Below are 19,199 nucleotides of genomic sequence, written 5' to 3' on the forward strand. Positions count from 1 at the left end.
AGAAAATGTTTTTCATGCTGATTTACAACAGTTGATCTCCAATCGTAAAATATAAGCTTTTGGTCGGATGCATGACAGGTACTGATCAAATTCTCATTTTTGAACTTCATTCACAAATCATATGATTTGCTTTGTATACATCAACTGTATTGTTGGATCAATAATGAGTAAAAAGTGACTATCTCAATTTCAGGACATATAAAAGAGAAAGAAGTAGAAACTCATGTTTCAAATGCTGAGAGGCAACAACTGTTCATGATTTTCACCTCCACTAATTATATTTATTTTTATAATCTATATGTTTATATGTTCCTATAAATATACAGAGACATATAGCTATATATACAGAGATACATATGTACAGGTTGATTTTTACATGTTTATAAGTAAATGTGATGTTGTTCCAAATAAAACTTCTAAGAACTGAATGGAAAAGAAAATTGTAATGTTCAGATAAGTCCCACTGAAATTTGTACTCAGATCCCTGTTTTCAGAGTCCAGAGTGCTAACCACGACACCATCCACCCTCCCGTACCAGGGTGAGCTTTCCATTTTGACAGAAGAGATTTGCCTCAGGGGGCAACTTATCTTTCATTGAAAAATATTATCTCACATAAAAACCACTGTTCAACAGAGTTATAACGTTATTTGAGTCTTTTGGGCAACATCCTTCCCCAACATAGTTCAATATGCAAAAGTTTACCAGAATAGGAAAGCAATCCAATTCAGTTTCTCTTTGACAGTAGAATATTAAAAACTTTGACATTTCCACATTGCTGCAGCAGTTTGCACTCCTTTCACATGGGAGGTTCCATGGTGTAATGGTTAGCACTTTGGACTTTGAATCCAATGATCCGAGTTCAAATCTCGGTGGGACCATTTTATGACTCTTGACCAAATCATTTTCTTTCAAGTGTATTCATTAATATCACATATCTAATACCGGTAGGGTGAAAAATTAATTTATTGATTATACTCTAAAAGTTTACTAGATGTGAGCAAATAATAGAATTTTTACAATACCTGGAAACTAAATGGCTCAAAATAACGAGAGATTTTACAAACTCACTCTGGTTTCTCAAACTCATCACAGGGGCCTGATGCACGACATTACTTTTTAAAATCTTACTGTTATTGATAAGGGGAACAAGGAACTTTTTAATTGCAAAGCATTCATTAAAACAAAACTTGAGGAGTCAAACTTTGTATTACGGGGACCGAAGATGTGCAGTTTGAATAATAATCTTGAAATTCAGACGTACAAAGATTTTACACACTGATTTTCAACAGTAAATCCACAACCAATAAAGTTGAATCTTTTGAAACACATGTCAAAGGTGTGAATCTGAAATTCACTTTCAAAGAAATTCACAATGAAATGCACTGTGTAAGTCCAGCATGTTGTCAGCTAAGAAATCAGCAAAAATGAACTATCTCATTACTGGCCATATAGATGAGAAAGGAAAATAAACTCATGTTTACAATGTGGATGTGAAAGAACAGTTTCTAGGTTCAGCTTCAATATTTATGTTTATGAATAATTGATATGTTCATATTGTCTAACAGCTATCTAGATGGATAAAGCTATGTATGCATCTATACATACTTATGCGTTCATACGCATCAGTATAAAACATTGATATTAGGTTTTTTCTAGACCAAATTCTAAAAAATGAGTTAAACAGTGAATCTCATAATTGTAGTAGGTCCCACTGAGATTTGAACTCGGATCGCTGGATTCAGAGTGCTAACCATTACACCATGGAACCCTCTCACACAAGAGTGCCTTTTCCATTGAGACAAAAGAGAGCGCATCAGTGATGTCCTTCTCTTATATTGATAAAAAGATATCTCATTTGAATGGTCATAGTGGATAGAGATTTAATGTGATTTGATTCTTTTCAGCTATATTCTCTATAAAAGTGTTAAATATTCAAATGTTTATCTGAATATAAAAGTTATATCACAATGTTCATCTTTGCCTGTAGCATAATAAAACAGTCTACATTTCCAGACTACTGAAGCAATGTCTCTGTCTCCTGCATGGGTGGCTCGATAGAGCAATGGTTGGCAATTTGGACTTTGCATCCAATGATCCGATTTGAAACCTTGGAGGGACTTTTTTTATTACTCTTGACCTTTTCCATTTCTTCATCTTTGTTCATTGATAGCTCAAATCCAACACCAGTAGGTTGAAAGAGTCAATTATTGAATGCTTTCAAAATGTCCATCAGCTTGAACAAGTTACATCAATACAAACTTTACAATACTTTGACATCAAATTTCTTCACAAAGTAGTTAGCCATTATAAAATCATATCCTGATTTTCTCAAACGCATTTCAGACGGGTGATTCACAGCATCACTTTTTTAAGCTTTCCCGCTATTGATAAGGCGAAAATAGCACATTTTGAATGAGAAGTTTTCTTCAATCAAACATAGAGGAACCCAAATGATGATCTCATTCAGCTAGTAAAAATGTTGTTTTATATTAGTATGGAAATCGTGAAAAGAAAATGTTTTTCATGCTGATTTACAACAGTTGATCTCCAATCGTAAAATATAAGCTTTTGGTCGGATGCATGACAGGTACTGATCAAATTCTCATTTTTGAACTTCATTCACAAATCATATGATTTGCTTTGTATACATCAACTGTATTGTTGGATCAATAATGAGTAAAAAGTGACTATCTCAATTTCAGGACATATAAAAGAGAAAGAAGTAGAAACTCATGTTTCAAATGCTGAGAGGCAACAACTGTTCATGATTTTCACCTCCACTAATTATATTTATTTTTATAATCTATATGTTTATATGTTCCTATAAATATACAGAGACATATAGCTATATATACAGAGATACATATGTACAGGTTGATTTTTACATGTTTATAAGTAAATGTGATGTTGTTCCAAATAAAACTTCTAAGAACTGAATGGAAAAGAAAATTGTAATGTTCAGATAAGTCCCACTGAAATTTGTACTCAGATCCCTGTTTTCAGAGTCCAGAGTGCTAACCACGACACCATCCACACTCCCGTACCAGGGTGAGCTTTCCATTTTGACAGAAGAGATTTGCCTCAGGGGGCAACTTATCTTTCATTGAAAAATATTATCTCACATAAAAACCACTGTTCAACAGAGTTATAACGTTATTTGAGTCTTTTGGGCAACATCCTTCCCCAACATAGTTCAATATGCAAAAGTTTACCAGACTAGGAAAGCAATCCAATTCAGTTTCTCTTTGACAGTAGAATATTAAAAACTTTGACATTTCCACATTGCTGCAGCAGTTTGCACTCCTTTCACATGGGAGGTTCCATGGTTTAATGGTTAGCACTTTGGACTTTGAATCCAATGATCCGAGTTCAAATCTCGGTGGGACCATTTTATGACTCTTGACCAAATCATTTTCTTTCAAGTGTATTCATTAATTTCACATATCTAATACCGGTAGGGTGAAAAATTAATTTATTGATTATACTCTAAAAGTTTACTAGATGTGAGCAAATAATAGAATTTTTTCAATACCTGGAAACTAAATGGCTCAAAATAATGAGAGATTTTACAAACTCACTCTGGTTTCTCAAACTCATCACAGGGGCTTGATGCACGACATTACTTTTTAAAATCTTACTGTTATTGATAAGGGGAACAAGGAACTTTTTAATTGCAAAGCATTCATTAAAACAAAACTTGAGGAGTCAAACTTTGTATTACGGGGACCGAAGATGTGCAGTTTGAATAATAATCTTGAAATTCAGACGTACAAAGATTTTACACACTGATTTTCAACAGTAAATCCACAACCAATAAAGTTGAATCTTTTGAAAGACATGTCAAAGGTGTGAATCTGAAATTCACTTTCAAAGAAATTCACAATGAAATACACTGTGTAAGTCCAGCATGTTGTCAGCTAAGAAATCAGCAAAAATGAACTATCTCATTACTGGCCATATAGATGAGAAAGGAAAATAAACTCATGTTTACAATGTGGATGTGAAAGAACAGTTTCTAGGTTCAGCTTCAATATTTATGTTTATGAATAATTGATATGTTCATATTGTCTAACAGCTATCTAGATGGATAAAGCTATGTATGCATCTATACATACTTATGCGTTCATACGCATCAGTATAAAACATTGATATTAGGTTTTTTCTAGACCAAATTCTAAAAAATGAGTTACACAGTGAATCTCATAATTGTAGTAGGTCCCACCGAGATTTGAACTCAGATCGCTGGATTCAGAGTCCAGAGTGCTAACCATTACACCATGGAACCCTGTCACACAAGAGTGCCTTTTCCATTGAGACAAAAGAGAGCGCATCAGTGATGTCCTTCTCTTATATTGATAAAAAGATATCTCATTTGAATGGTCATAGTGGATAGAGATTTAATGTGATTTGATTCTTTTCAGCTGTATTCTCTATAAAAGTGTTAAATATTCAAATGTTTATCTGAATATAAAAGTTATATCACAATGTTCATCTTTGCCTGTAGCATAATAAAACAGTCTACATTTCCAGACTACTGAAGCAATGTCTCTGTCTCCTGCATGGGTGGCTCGATAGAGCAATGGTTGGCAATTTGGACTTTGCATCCAATGATCCGATTTGAAACCTTGGAGGGACTTTTTTTATTACTCTTGACCTTTTCCATTTCTTCATCTTTGTTCATTGATAGCTCAAATCCAACACCAGTAGGTTGAAAGAGTCAATTATTGAATGCTTTCAAAATGTCCATCAGCTTGAACAAGTTACATCAATACAAACTTTACAATACTTTGACATCAAATTTCTTCACAAAGTAGTTAGCCATTATAAAATCATATCCTGATTTTCTCAAACGCATTTCAGACGGGTGATTCACAGCATCACTTTTTTAAGCTTTCCCGCTATTGATAAGGCGAAAATAGCACATTTTGAATGAGAAGTTTCCTTCAATCAAACATAGAGGAACCCAAATGATGATCTCATTCAGCTAGTAAAAATGTTGTTTTATATTAGTATGGAAATCGTGAAAAGAAAATGTTTTTCATGCTGATTTACAACAGTTGATCTCCAATCGTAAAATATAAGCTTTTGGTCGGAGGCATGACAGGTACTGATCAAATTCTCATTTTTGAACTTCATTCACAAATCATATGATATGCTTTGTATACATCAACTGTATTGTTGGATCAATAATGAGTAAAAAGTGACTATCTCAATTTCAGGACATATAAAAGAGAAAGAAGTAGAAACTCATGTTTCAAATGCTGAGAGGCAACAACTGTTCATGATTTTCACCTCCACTAATTATATTTATTTTTATAATCTATATGTTTATATGTTCCTATAAATATACAGAGACATATAGCTATATATACAGAGATACATATGTACAGGTTGATTTTTACATGTTTATAAGTAAATGTGATGTTGTTCCAAATAAAACTTCTAAGAACTGAATGGAAAAGAAAATTGTAATGTTCAGATAAGTCCCACTGAAATTTGTACTCAGATCCCTGTTTTCAGAGTCCAGAGTGCTAACCACGACACCATCCACACTCCCGTACCAGGGTGAGCTTTCCATTTTGACAGAAGAGATTTGCCTCAGGGGGCAACTTATCTTTCATTGAAAAATATTATCTCACATAAAAACCACTGTTCAACAGAGTTATAACGTTATTTGAGTCTTTTGGGCAACATCCTTCCCCAACATAGTTCAATATGCAAAAGTTTACCAGACTAGGAAAGCAATCCAATTCAGTTTCTCTTTGACAGTAGAATATTAAAAACGTTGACATTTCCACATTGCTGCAGCAGTTTGCACTCCTTTCACATGGGAGGTTCCATGGTTTAATGGTTAGCACTTTGGACTTTGAATCCAATGATCCGAGTTCAAATCTCGGTGGGACCATTTTATGACTCTTGACCAAATCATTTTCTTTCAAGTGTATTCATTAATTTCACATATCTAATACCGGTAGGGTGAAAAATTAATTTATTGATTATACTCTAAAAGTTTACTAGATGTGAGCAAATAATAGAATTTTTTCAATACCTGGAAACTAAATGGCTCAAAATAATGAGAGATTTCACAAACTCACTCTGGTTTCTCAAACTCATCACAGGGGCTTGATGCACGACATTACTTTTTAAAATCTTACTGTTATTGATAAGGGGAACAAGGAACTTTTTAATTGCAAAGCATTCATTAAAACAAAACTTGAGGAGTCAAACTTTGTATTACGGGGACCGAAGATGTGCAGTTTGAATAATAATCTTGAAATTCAGACGTACACAGATTTTACACACTGATTTTCAACAGTAATTCCACAACCAATAAAGTTGAATCTTTTGAAAGACATGTCAAAGGTGTGAATCTGAAATTCACTTTCAAAGAAATTCACAATGAAATGCACTGTGTAAGTCCAGCATGTTGTCAGCTAAGAAATCAGCAAAAATGAACTATCTCATTACTGGCCATATAGATGAGAAAGGAAAATAAACTCATGTTTACAATGTGGATGTGAAAGAACAGTTTCTAGGTTCAGCTTCAATATTTATGTTTATGAATAATTGATATGTTCATATTGTCTAACAGCTATCTAGATGGATAAAGCTATGTATGCATCTATACATACTTATGCGTTCATACGCATCAGTATAAAACATTGATATTAGGTTTTTTCTAGACCAAATTCTAAAAAATGAGTTACACAGTGAATCTCATAATTGTAGTAGGTCCCACCGAGATTTGAACTCGGATCGCTGGATTCAGAGTCCAGAGTGCTAACCATTACACCATGGAACCCTGTCACACAAGAGTGCCTTTTCCATTGAGACAAAAGAGAGCGCATCAGTGATGTCCTTCTCTTATATTGATAAAAAGATATCTCATTTGAATGGTCATAGTGGATAGAGATTTAATGTGATTTGATTCTTTTCAGCTGTATTCTCTATAAAAGTGTTAAATATTCAAATGTTTATCTGAATATAAAAGTTATATCACAATGTTCATCTTTGCCTGTAGCATAATAAAACAGTCTACATTTCCAGACTACTGAAGCAATGTCTCTGTCTCCTGCATGGGTGGCTCGATAGAGCAATGGTTGGCAATTTGGACTTTGCATCCAATGATCCGATTTGAAACCTTGGAGGGACTTTTTTTATTACTCTTGACCTTTTCCATTTCTTCATCTTTGTTCATTGATAGCTCAAATCCAACACCAGTAGGTTGAAAGAGTCAATTATTGAATGCTTTCAAAATGTCCATCAGCTTGAACAAGTTACATCAATACAAACTTTACAATACTTTGACATCAAATTTCTTCACAAAGTAGTTAGCCATTATAAAATCATATCCTGATTTTCTCAAACGCATTTCAGACGGGTGATTCACAGCATCACTTTTTTAAGCTTTCCCGCTATTGATAAGGCGAAAATAGCACATTTTGAATGAGAAGTTTCCTTCAATCAAACATAGAGGAACCCAAATGATGATCTCATTCAGCTAGTAAAAATGTTGTTTTATATTAGTATGGAAATCGTGAAAAGAAAATGTTTTTCATGCTGATTTACAACAGTTGATCTCCAATCGTAAAATATAAGCTTTTGGTCGGAGGCATGACAGGTACTGATCAAATTCTCATTTTTGAACTTCATTCACAAATCATATGATATGCTTTGTATACATCAACTGTATTGTTGGATCAATAATGAGTAAAAAGTGACTATCTCAATTTCAGGACATATAAAAGAGAAAGAAGTAGAAACTCATGTTTCAAATGCTGAGAGGCAACAACTGTTCATGATTTTCACCTCCACTAATTATATTTATTTTTATAATCTATATGTTTATATGTTCCTATAAATATACAGAGACATATAGCTATATATACAGAGATACATATGTACAGGTTGATTTTTACATGTTTATAAGTAAATGTGATGTTGTTCCAAATAAAACTTCTAAGAACTGAATGGAAAAGAAAATTGTAATGTTCAGATAAGTCCCACTGAAATTTGTACTCAGATCCCTGTTTTCAGAGTCCAGAGTGCTAACCACGACACCATCCACCCTCCCGTACCAGGGTGAGCTTTCCATTTTGACAGAAGAGATTTGCCTCAGGGGGCAACTTATCTTTCATTGAAAAATATTATCTCACATAAAAACCACTGTTCAACAGAGTTATAACGTTATTTGAGTCTTTTGGGCAACATCCTTACCCAACATAGTTCAATATGCAAAAGTTTACCAGAATAGGAAAGCAATCCAATTCAGTTTCTCTTTGACAGTAGAATATTAAAAACTTTGACATTTCCACATTGCTGCAGCAGTTTGCACTCCTTTCACATGGGAGGTTCCATGGTGTAATGGTTAGCACTTTGGACTTTGAATCCAATGATCCGAGTTCAAATCTCGGTGGGACCATTTTATGACTCTTGACCAAATCATTTTCTTTCAAGTGTATTCATTAATATCACATATCTAATACCGGTAGGGTGAAAAATTAATTTATTGATTATACTCTAAAAGTTTACTAGATGTGAGCAAATAATAGAATTTTTTCAATACCTGGAAACTAAATGGCTCAAAATAATGAGAGATTTTACAAACTCACTCTGGTTTCTCAAACTCATCACAGGGGCCTGATGCACGACATTACTTTTTAAAATCTTACTGTTATTGATAAGGGGAACAAGGAACTTTTTAATTGCAAAGCATTCATTAAAACAAAACTTGAGGAGTCAAACTTTGTATTACGGGGACCGAAGATGTGCAGTTTGAATAATAATCTTGAAATTCAGACGTACAAAGATTTTACACACTGATTTTCAACAGTAAATCCACAACCAATAAAGTTGAATCTTTTGAAACACATGTCAAAGGTGTGAATCTGAAATTCACTTTCAAAGAAATTCACAATGAAATGCACTGTGTAAGTCCAGCATGTTGTCAGCTAAGAAATCAGCAAAAATGAACTATCTCATTACTGGCCATATAGATGAGAAAGGAAAATAAACTCATGTTTACAATGTGGATGTGAAAGAACAGTTTCTAGGTTCAGCTTCAATATTTATGTTTATGAATAATTGATATGTTCATATTGTCTAACAGCTATCTAGATGGATAAAGCTATGTATGCATCTATACATACGTATGCGTTCATACGCATCAGTATAAAACATTGATATTAGGTTTTTTCTAGACCAAATTCTAAAAAATGAGTTACACAGTGAATCTCATAATTGTAGTAGGTCCCACCGAGATTTGAACTCGGATCGCTGGATTCAGAGTCCAGAGTGCTAACCATTACACCATGGAACCCTGTCACACAAGAGTGCCTTTTCCATTGAGACAAAAGAGAGCGCATCAGTGATGTCCTTCTCTTATATTGATAAAAAGATATCTCATTTGAATGGTCATAGTGGATAGAGATTTAATGTGATTTGATTCTTTTCAGCTGTATTCTCTATAAAAGTGTTAAATATTCAAATGTTTATCTGAATATAAAAGTTATATCACAATGTTCATCTTTGCCTGTAGCATAATAAAACAGTCTACATTTCCAGACTACTGAAGCAATGTCTCTGTCTCCTGCATGGGTGGCTCGATAGAGCAATGGTTGGCAATTTGGACTTTGCATCCAATGATCCGATTTGAAACCTTGGAGGGACTTTTTTTATTACTCTTGACCTTTTCCATTTCTTCATCTTTGTTCATTGATAGCTCAAATCCAACACCAGTAGGTTGAAAGAGTCAATTATTGAATGCTTTCAAAATGTCCATCAGCTTGAACAAGTTACATCAATACAAACTTTACAATACTTTGACATCAAATTTCTTCACAAAGTAGTTAGCCATTATAAAATCATATCCTGATTTTCTCAAACGCATTTCAGACGGGTGATTCACAGCATCACTTTTTTAAGCTTTCCCGCTATTGATAAGGCGAAAATAGCACATTTTGAATGAGAAGTTTCCTTCAATCAAACATAGAGGAACCCAAATGATGATCTCATTCAGCTAGTAAAAATGTTGTTTTATATTAGTATGGAAATCGTGAAAAGAAAATGTTTTTCATGCTGATTTACAACAGTTGATCTCCAATCGTAAAATATAAGCTTTTGGTCGGAGGCATGACAGGTACTGATCAAATTCTCATTTTTGAACTTCATTCACAAATCATATGATATGCTTTGTATACATCAACTGTATTGTTGGATCAATAATGAGTAAAAAGTGACTATCTCAATTTCAGGACATATAAAAGAGAAAGAAGTAGAAACTCATGTTTCAAATGCTGAGAGGCAACAACTGTTCATGATTTTCACCTCCACTAATTATATTTATTTTTATAATCTATATGTTTATATGTTCCTATAAATATACAGAGACATATAGCTATATATACAGAGATACATATGTACAGGTTGATTTTTACATGTTTATAAGTAAATGTGATGTTGTTCCAAATAAAACTTCTAAGAACTGAATGGAAAAGAAAATTGTAATGTTCAGATAAGTCCCACTGAAATTTGTACTCAGATCCCTGTTTTCAGAGTCCAGAGTGCTAACCACGACACCATCCACACTCCCGTACCAGGGTGAGCTTTCCATTTTGACAGAAGAGATTTGCCTCAGGGGGCAACTTATCTTTCATTGAAAAATATTATCTCACATAAAAACCACTGTTCAACAGAGTTATAACGTTATTTGAGTCTTTTGGGCAACATCCTTCCCCAACATAGTTCAATATGCAAAAGTTTACCAGACTAGGAAAGCAATCCAATTCAGTTTCTCTTTGACAGTAGAATATTAAAAACTTTGACATTTCCACATTGCTGCAGCAGTTTGCACTCCTTTCACATGGGAGGTTCCATGGTTTAATGGTTAGCACTTTGGACTTTGAATCCAATGATCCGAGTTCAAATCTCGGTGGGACCATTTTATGACTCTTGACCAAATCATTTTCTTTCAAGTGTATTCATTAATTTCACATATCTAATACCGGTAGGGTGAAAAATTAATTTATTGATTATACTCTAAAAGTTTACTAGATGTGAGCAAATAATAGAATTTTTTCAATACCTGGAAACTAAATGGCTCAAAATAATGAGAGATTTTACAAACTCACTCTGGTTTCTCAAACTCATCACAGGGGCTTGATGCACGACATTACTTTTTAAAATCTTACTGTTATTGATAAGGGGAACAAGGAACTTTTTAATTGCAAAGCATTCATTAAAACAAAACTTGAGGAGTCAAACTTTGTATTACGGGGACCGAAGATGTGCAGTTTGAATAATAATCTTGAAATTCAGACGTACACAGATTTTACACACTGATTTTCAACAGTAATTCCACAACCAATAAAGTTGAATCTTTTGAAAGACATGTCAAAGGTGTGAATCTGAAATTCACTTTCAAAGAAATTCACAATGAAATGCACTGTGTAAGTCCAGCATGTTGTCAGCTAAGAAATCAGCAAAAATGAACTATCTCATTACTGGCCATATAGATGAGAAAGGAAAATAAACTCATGTTTACAATGTGGATGTGAAAGAACAGTTTCTAGGTTCAGCTTCAATATTTATGTTTATGAATAATTGATATGTTCATATTGTCTAACAGCTATCTAGATGGATAAAGCTATGTATGCATCTATACATACTTATGCGTTCATACGCATCAGTATAAAACATTGATATTAGGTTTTTTCTAGACCAAATTCTAAAAAATGAGTTACACAGTGAATCTCATAATTGTAGTAGGTCCCACCGAGATTTGAACTCGGATCGCTGGATTCAGAGTCCAGAGTGATAACCATTACACCATGGAACCCTGTCACACAAGAGTGCCTTTTCCATTGAGACAAAAGAGAGCGCATCAGTGATGTCCTTCTCTTATATTGATAAAAAGATATCTCATTTGAATGGTCATAGTGGATAGAGATTTAATGTGATTTGATTCTTTTCAGCTGTATTCTCTATAAAAGTGTTAAATATTCAAATGTTTATCTGAATATAAAAGTTATATCACAATGTTCATCTTTGCCTGTAGCATAATAAAACAGTCTACATTTCCAGACTACTGAAGCAATGTCTCTGTCTCCTGCATGGGTGGCTCGATAGAGCAATGGTTGGCAATTTGGACTTTGCATCCAATGATCCGATTTGAAACCTTGGAGGGACTTTTTTTATTACTCTTGACCTTTTCCATTTCTTCATCTTTGTTCATTGATAGCTCAAATCCAACACCAGTAGGTTGAAAGAGTCAATTATTGAATGCTTTCAAAATGTCCATCAGCTTGAACAAGTTACATCAATACAAACTTTACAATACTTTGACATCAAATTTCTTCACAAAGTAGTTAGCCATTATAAAATCATATCCTGATTTTCTCAAACGCATTTCAGACGGGTGATTCACAGCATCACTTTTTTAAGCTTTCCCGCTATTGATAAGGCGAAAATAGCACATTTTGAATGAGAAGTTTCCTTCAATCAAACATAGAGGAACCCAAATGATGATCTCATTCAGCTAGTAAAAATGTTGTTTTATATTAGTATGGAAATCGTGAAAAGAAAATGTTTTTCATGCTGATTTACAACAGTTGATCTCCAATCGTAAAATATAAGCTTTTGGTCGGAGGCATGACAGGTACTGATCAAATTCTCATTTTTGAACTTCATTCACAAATCATATGATATGCTTTGTATACATCAACTGTATTGTTGGATCAATAATGAGTAAAAAGTGACTATCTCAATTTCAGGACATATAAAAGAGAAAGAAGTAGAAACTCATGTTTCAAATGCTGAGAGGCAACAACTGTTCATGATTTTCACCTCCACTAATTATATTTATTTTTATAATCTATATGTTTATATGTTCCTATAAATATACAGAGACATATAGCTATATATACAGAGATACATATGTACAGGTTGATTTTTACATGTTTATAAGTAAATGTGATGTTGTTCCAAATAAAACTTCTAAGAACTGAATGGAAAAGAAAATTGTAATGTTCAGATAAGTCCCACTGAAATTTGTACTCAGATCCCTGTTTTCAGAGTCCAGAGTGCTAACCACGACACCATCCACCCTCCCGTACCAGGGTGAGCTTTCCATTTTGACAGAAGAGATTTGCCTCAGGGGGCAACTTATCTTTCATTGAAAAAAATTATCTCACATAAAAACCACTGTTCAACAGAGTTATAACGTTATTTGAGTCTTTTGGGCAACATCCTTCCCCAACATAGTTCAATATGCAAAAGTTTACCAGACTAGGAAAGCAATCCAATTCAGTTTCTCTTTGACAGTAGAATATTAAAAACTTTGACATTTCCACATTGCTGCAGCAGTTTGCACTCCATTCACATGGGAGGTTCCATGGTTTAATGGTTAGCACTTTGGACTTTGAATCCAATGATCCGAGTTCAAATCTCGGTGGGACCATTTTATGACTCTTGACCAAATCATTTTCTTTCAAGTGTATTCATTAATTTCACATATCTAATACCGGTAGGGTGAAAAATTAATTTATTGATTATACTCTAAAAGTTTACTAGATGTGAGCAAATAATAGAATTTTTTCAATACCTGGAAACTAAATGGCTCAAAATAATGAGAGATTTTACAAACTCACTCTGGTTTCTCAAACTCATCACAGGGGCTTGATGCACGACATTACTTTTTAAAATCTTACTGTTATTGATAAGGGGAACAAGGAACTTTTTAATTGCAAAGCATTCATTAAAACAAAACTTGAGGAGTCAAACTTTGTATTACGGGGACCGAAGATGTGCAGTTTGAATAATAATCTTGAAATTCAGACGTACAAAGATTTTACACACTGATTTTCAACAGTAAATCCACAACCAATAAAGTTGAATCTTTTGAAAGACATGTCAAAGGTGTGAATCTGAAATTCACTTTCAAAGAAATTCACAATGAAATGCACTGTGTAAGTCCAGCATGTTGTCAGCTAAGAAATCAGCAAAAATGAACTATCTCATTACTGGCCATATAGATGAGAAAGGAAAATAAACTCATGTTTACAATGTGGATGTGAAAGAACAGTTTCTAGGTTCAGCTTCAATATTTATGTTTATGAATAATTGATATGTTCATATTGTCTAACAGCTATCTAGATGGATAAAGCTATGTATGCATCTATACATACGTATGCGTTCATACGCATCAGTATAAAACATTGATATTAGGTTTTTTCTAGACCAAATTCTAAAAAATGAGTTACACAGTGAATCTCATAATTGTAGTAGGTCCCACCGAGATTTGAACTCGGATCGCTGGATTCAGAGTCCAGAGTGCTAACCATTACACCATGGAACCCTGTCACACAAGAGTGCCTTTTCCATTGAGACAAAAGAGAGCGCATCAGTGATGTCCTTCTCTTATATTGATAAAAAGATATCTCATTTGAATGGTCATAGTGGATAGAGATTTAATGTGATTTGATTCTTTTCAGCTGTATTCTCTATAAAAGTGTTAAATATTCAAATGTTTATCTGAATATAAAAGTTATATCACAATGTTCATCTTTGCCTGTAGCATAATAAAACAGTCTACATTTCCAGACTACTGAAGCAATGTCTCTGTCTCCTGCATGGGTGGCTCGATAGAGCAATGGTTGGCAATTTGGACTTTGCATCCAATGATCCGATTTGAAACCTTGGAGGGACTTTTTTTATTACTCTTGACCTTTTCCATTTCTTCATCTTTGTTCATTGATAGCTCAAATCCAACACCAGTAGGTTGAAAGAGTCAATTATTGAATGCTTTCAAAATGTCCATCAGCTTGAACAAGTTACATCAATACAAACTTTACAATACTTTGACATCAAATTTCTTCACAAAGTAGTTAGCCATTATAAAATCATATCCTGATTTTCTCAAACGCATTTCAGACGGGTGATTCACAGCATCACTTTTTTAAGCTTTCCCGCTATTGATAAGGCGAAAATAGCACATTTTGAATGAGAAGTTTCCTTCAATCAAACATAGAGGAACCCAAATGATGATCTCATTCAGCTAGTAAAAATGTTGTTTTATATTAGTATGGAAATCGTGAAAAGAAAATGTTTTTCATGCTGATTTACAACAGTTGATCTCCAATCGTAAAATATAAGCTTTTGGTCGGAGGCATGACAGGTACTGATCAAATTCTCATTTTTGAACTTCATTCACAAATCATATGATATGCTTTGTATACATCAACTGTATTGTTGGATCAATAATGAGTAAAAAGTGACTATCTCAATTTCAGGACATATAAAAGAGAAAGAAGTAGAAACTCATGTTTCAAATGCTGAGAGGCAACAACTGTTCATGATTTTCACCTCCACTAATTATATTTATTTTTATAATCTATATGTTTATATGTTCCTATAAATATACAGAGACATATAGCTATATATACAGAGATACATATGTACAGGTTGATTTTTACATGTTTATAAGTAAATGTGATGTTGTTCCAAATAAAACTTCTAAGAACTGAATGGAAAAGAAAATTGTAATGTTCAGATAAGTCCCACTGAAATTTGTACTCAGATCCCTGTTTTCAGAGTCCAGAGTGCTAACCACGACACCATCCACACTCCCGTACCAGGGTGAGCTTTCCATTTTGACAGAAGAGATTTGCCTCAGGGGGCAACTTATCTTTCATTGAAAAATATTATCTCACATAAAAACCACTGTTCAACAGAGTTATAACGTTATTTGAGTCTTTTGGGCAACATCCTTCCCCAACATAGTTCAATATGCAAAAGTTTACCAGACTAGGAAAGCAATCCAATTCAGTTTCTCTTTGACAGTAGAATATTAAAAACTTTGACATTTCCACATTGCTGCAGCAGTTTGCACTCCTTTCACATGGGAGGTTCCATGGTTTAATGGTTAGCACTTTGGACTTTGAATCCAATGATCCGAGTTCAAATCTCGGTGGGACCATTTTATGACTCTTGACCAAATCATTTTCTTTCAAGTGTATTCATTAATTTCACATATCTAATACCGGTAGGGTGAAAAATTAATTTATTGATTATACTCTAAAAGTTTACTAGATGTGAGCAAATAATAGAATTTTTTCAATACCTGGAAACTAAATGGCTCAAAATAATGAGAGATTTTACAAACTCACTCTGGTTTCTCAAACTCATCACAGGGGCTTGATGCACGACATTACTTTTTAAAATCTTACTGTTATTGATAAGGGGAACAAGGAACTTTTTAATTGCAAAGCATTCATTAAAACAAAACTTGAGGAGTCAAACTTTGTATTACGGGGACCGAAGATGTGCAGTTTGAATAATAATCTTGAAATTCAGACGTACACAGATTTTACACACTGATTTTCAACAGTAATTCCACAACCAATAAAGTTGAATCTTTTGAAAGACATGTCAAAGGTGTGAATCTGAAATTCACTTTCAAAGAAATTCACAATGAAATGCACTGTGTAAGTCCAGCATGTTGTCAGCTAAGAAATCAGCAAAAATGAACTATCTCATTACTGGCCATATAGATGAGAAAGGAAAATAAACTCATGTTTACAATGTGGATGTGAAAGAACAGTTTCTAGGTTCAGCTTCAATATTTATGTTTATGAATAATTGATATGTTCATATTGTCTAACAGCTATCTAGATGGATAAAGCTATGTATGCATCTATACATACTTATGCGTTCATACGCATCAGTATAAAACATTGATATTAGGTTTTTTCTAGACCAAATTCTAAAAAATGAGTTACACAGTGAATCTCATAATTGTAGTAGGTCCCACCGAGATTTGAACTCGGATCGCTGGATTCAGAGTCCAGAGTGATAACCATTACACCATGGAACCCTGTCACACAAGAGTGCCTTTTCCATTGAGACAAAAGAGAGCGCATCAGTGATGTCCTTCTCTTATATTGATAAAAAGATATCTCATTTGAATGGTCATAGTGGATAGAGATTTAATGTGATTTGATTCTTTTCAGCTGTATTCTCTATAAAAGTGTTAAATATTCAAATGTTTATCTGAATATAAAAGTTATATCACAATGTTCATCTTTGCCTGTAGCATAATAAAACAGTCTACATTTCCAGACTACTGAAGCAATGTCTCTGTCTCCTGCATGGGTGGCTCGATAGAGCAATGGTTGGCAATTTGGACTTTGCATCCAATGATCCGATTTGAAACCTTGGAGGGACTTTTTTTATTACTCTTGACCTTTTCCATTTCTTCATCTTTGTTCATTGATAGCTCAAATCCAACACCAGTAGGTTGAAAGAGTCAATTATTGAATGCTTTCAAAATGTCCATCAGCTTGAACAAGTTACATCAATACAAACTTTACAATACTTTGACATCAAATTTCTTCACAAAGTAGTTAGCCATTATAAAATCATATCCTGATTTTCTCAAACGCATTTCAGACGGGTGATTCACAGCATCACTTTTTTAAGCTTTCCCGCTATTGATAAGGCGAAAATAGCACATTTTGAATGAGAAGTTTCCTTCAATCAAACATAGAGGAACCCAAATGATGATCTCATTCAGCTAGTAAAAATGTTGTTTTATATTAGTATGGAAATCGTGAAAAGAAAATGTTTTTCATGCTGATTTACAACAGTTGATCTCCAATCGTAAAATATAAGCTTTTGGTCGGAGGCATGACAGGTACTGATCAAATTCTCATTTTTGAACTTCATTCACAAATCATATGATATGCTTTGTATACATCAACTGTATTGTTGGATCAATAATGAGTAAAAAGTGACTATCTCAATTTCAGGACATATAAAAGAGAAAGAAGTAGAAACTCATGTTTCAAATGCTGAGAGGCAACAACTGTTCATGATTTTCACCTCCACTAATTATATTTATTTTTATAATCTATATGTTTATATGTTCCTATAAATATACAGAGACATATAGCTATATATACAGAGATACATATGTACAGGTTGATTTTTACATGTTTATAAGTAAATGTGATGTTGTTCCAAATAAAACTTCTAAGAACTGAATGGAAAAGAAAATTGTAATGTTCAGATAAGTCCCACTGAAATTTGTACTCAGATCCCTGTTTTCAGAGTCCAGAGTGCTAACCACGACACCATCCACCCTCCCGTACCAGGGTGAGCTTTCCATTTTGACAGAAGAGATTTGCCTCAGGGGGCAACTTATCTTTCATTGAAAAATATTATCTCACATAAAAACCACTGTTCAACAGAGTTATAACGTTATTTGAGTCTTTTGGGCAACATCCTTCCCCAACATAGTTCAATATGCAAAAGTTTACCAGACTAGGAAAGCAATCCAATTCAGTTTCTCTTTGACAGTAGAATATTAAAAACTTTGACATTTCCACATTGCTGCAGCAGTTTGCACTCCTTTCACATGGGAGGTTCCATGGTTTAATGGTTAGCACTTTGGACTTTGAATCCAATGATCCGAGTTCAAATCTCGGTGGGACCATTTTATGACTCTTGACCAAATCATTTTCTTTCAAGTGTATTCATTAATTTCACATATCTAATACCGGTAGGGTGAAAAATTAATTTATTGATTATACTCTAAAAGTTTACTAGATGTGAGCAAATAATAGAATTTTTTCAATACCTGGAAACTAAATGGCTCAAAATAATGAGAGATTTTACAAACTCACTCTGGTTTCTCAAACTCATCACAGGGGCTTGATGCACGACATTACTTTTTAAAATCTTACTGTTATTGATAAGGGGAACAAGGAACTTTTTAATTGCAAAGCATTCATTAAAACAAAACTTGAGGAGTCAAACTTTGTATTACGGGGACCGAAGATGTGCAGTTTGAATAATAATCTTGAAATTCAGACGTACAAAGATTTTACACACTGATTTTCAACAGTAAATCCACAACCAATAAAGTTGAATCTTTTGAAAGACATGTCAAAGGTGTGAATCTGAAATTCACTTTCAAAGAAATTCACAATGAAATGCACTGTGTAAGTCCAGCATGTTGTCAGCTAAGAAATCAGCAAAAATGAACTATCTCATTACTGGCCATATAGATGAGAAAGGAAAATAAACTCATGTTTACAATGTGGATGTGAAAGAACAGTTTCTAGGTTCAGCTTCAATATTTATGTTTATGAATAATTGATATGTTCATATTGTCTAACAGCTATCTAGATGGATAAAGCTA

The 19,199-nt window shown here is 33.7% G+C and overlaps 8 non-coding genes across 8 annotated transcripts; 2 read left to right on the top strand and 6 right to left on the bottom strand.

Annotated features, from left to right (window-relative positions):
* The first annotated feature begins 807 nt into the window (after positions 1–807).
* Positions 808–879, top strand: TRNAQ-UUG (transfer RNA glutamine (anticodon UUG)). Its single transcript has one exon. It is a non-coding gene; the product is annotated as a tRNA-Gln (tRNA).
* A 3,335-nt stretch (positions 880–4,214) lies between these two features.
* TRNAQ-CUG (transfer RNA glutamine (anticodon CUG)) lies at positions 4,215–4,286 on the bottom strand. Its single transcript has one exon. It is a non-coding gene; the product is annotated as a tRNA-Gln (tRNA).
* Positions 4,287–6,731: 2,445 nt separating this feature from the next.
* TRNAQ-CUG (transfer RNA glutamine (anticodon CUG)) lies at positions 6,732–6,803 on the bottom strand. Its single transcript has one exon. It is a non-coding gene; the product is annotated as a tRNA-Gln (tRNA).
* A 1,548-nt stretch (positions 6,804–8,351) lies between these two features.
* On the top strand, positions 8,352–8,423 carry TRNAQ-UUG (transfer RNA glutamine (anticodon UUG)). Its single transcript has one exon. It is a non-coding gene; the product is annotated as a tRNA-Gln (tRNA).
* An 825-nt stretch (positions 8,424–9,248) lies between these two features.
* TRNAQ-CUG (transfer RNA glutamine (anticodon CUG)) lies at positions 9,249–9,320 on the bottom strand. The gene has a single exon. It is a non-coding gene; the product is annotated as a tRNA-Gln (tRNA).
* A 2,445-nt stretch (positions 9,321–11,765) lies between these two features.
* Positions 11,766–11,837, bottom strand: TRNAQ-CUG (transfer RNA glutamine (anticodon CUG)). The gene has a single exon. It is a non-coding gene; the product is annotated as a tRNA-Gln (tRNA).
* A 2,445-nt stretch (positions 11,838–14,282) lies between these two features.
* TRNAQ-CUG (transfer RNA glutamine (anticodon CUG)) lies at positions 14,283–14,354 on the bottom strand. Its single transcript has one exon. It is a non-coding gene; the product is annotated as a tRNA-Gln (tRNA).
* A 2,445-nt stretch (positions 14,355–16,799) lies between these two features.
* On the bottom strand, positions 16,800–16,871 carry TRNAQ-CUG (transfer RNA glutamine (anticodon CUG)). Its single transcript has one exon. It is a non-coding gene; the product is annotated as a tRNA-Gln (tRNA).
* Between the last annotated feature and the right edge of the window lie 2,328 nt (positions 16,872–19,199).

This window comes from Triturus cristatus, chromosome 5_2, assembly GCF_964204655.1.
Source record: "Triturus cristatus chromosome 5_2, aTriCri1.1, whole genome shotgun sequence".
Classification (NCBI taxonomy): Eukaryota; Metazoa; Chordata; class Amphibia; order Caudata; family Salamandridae; genus Triturus; species Triturus cristatus.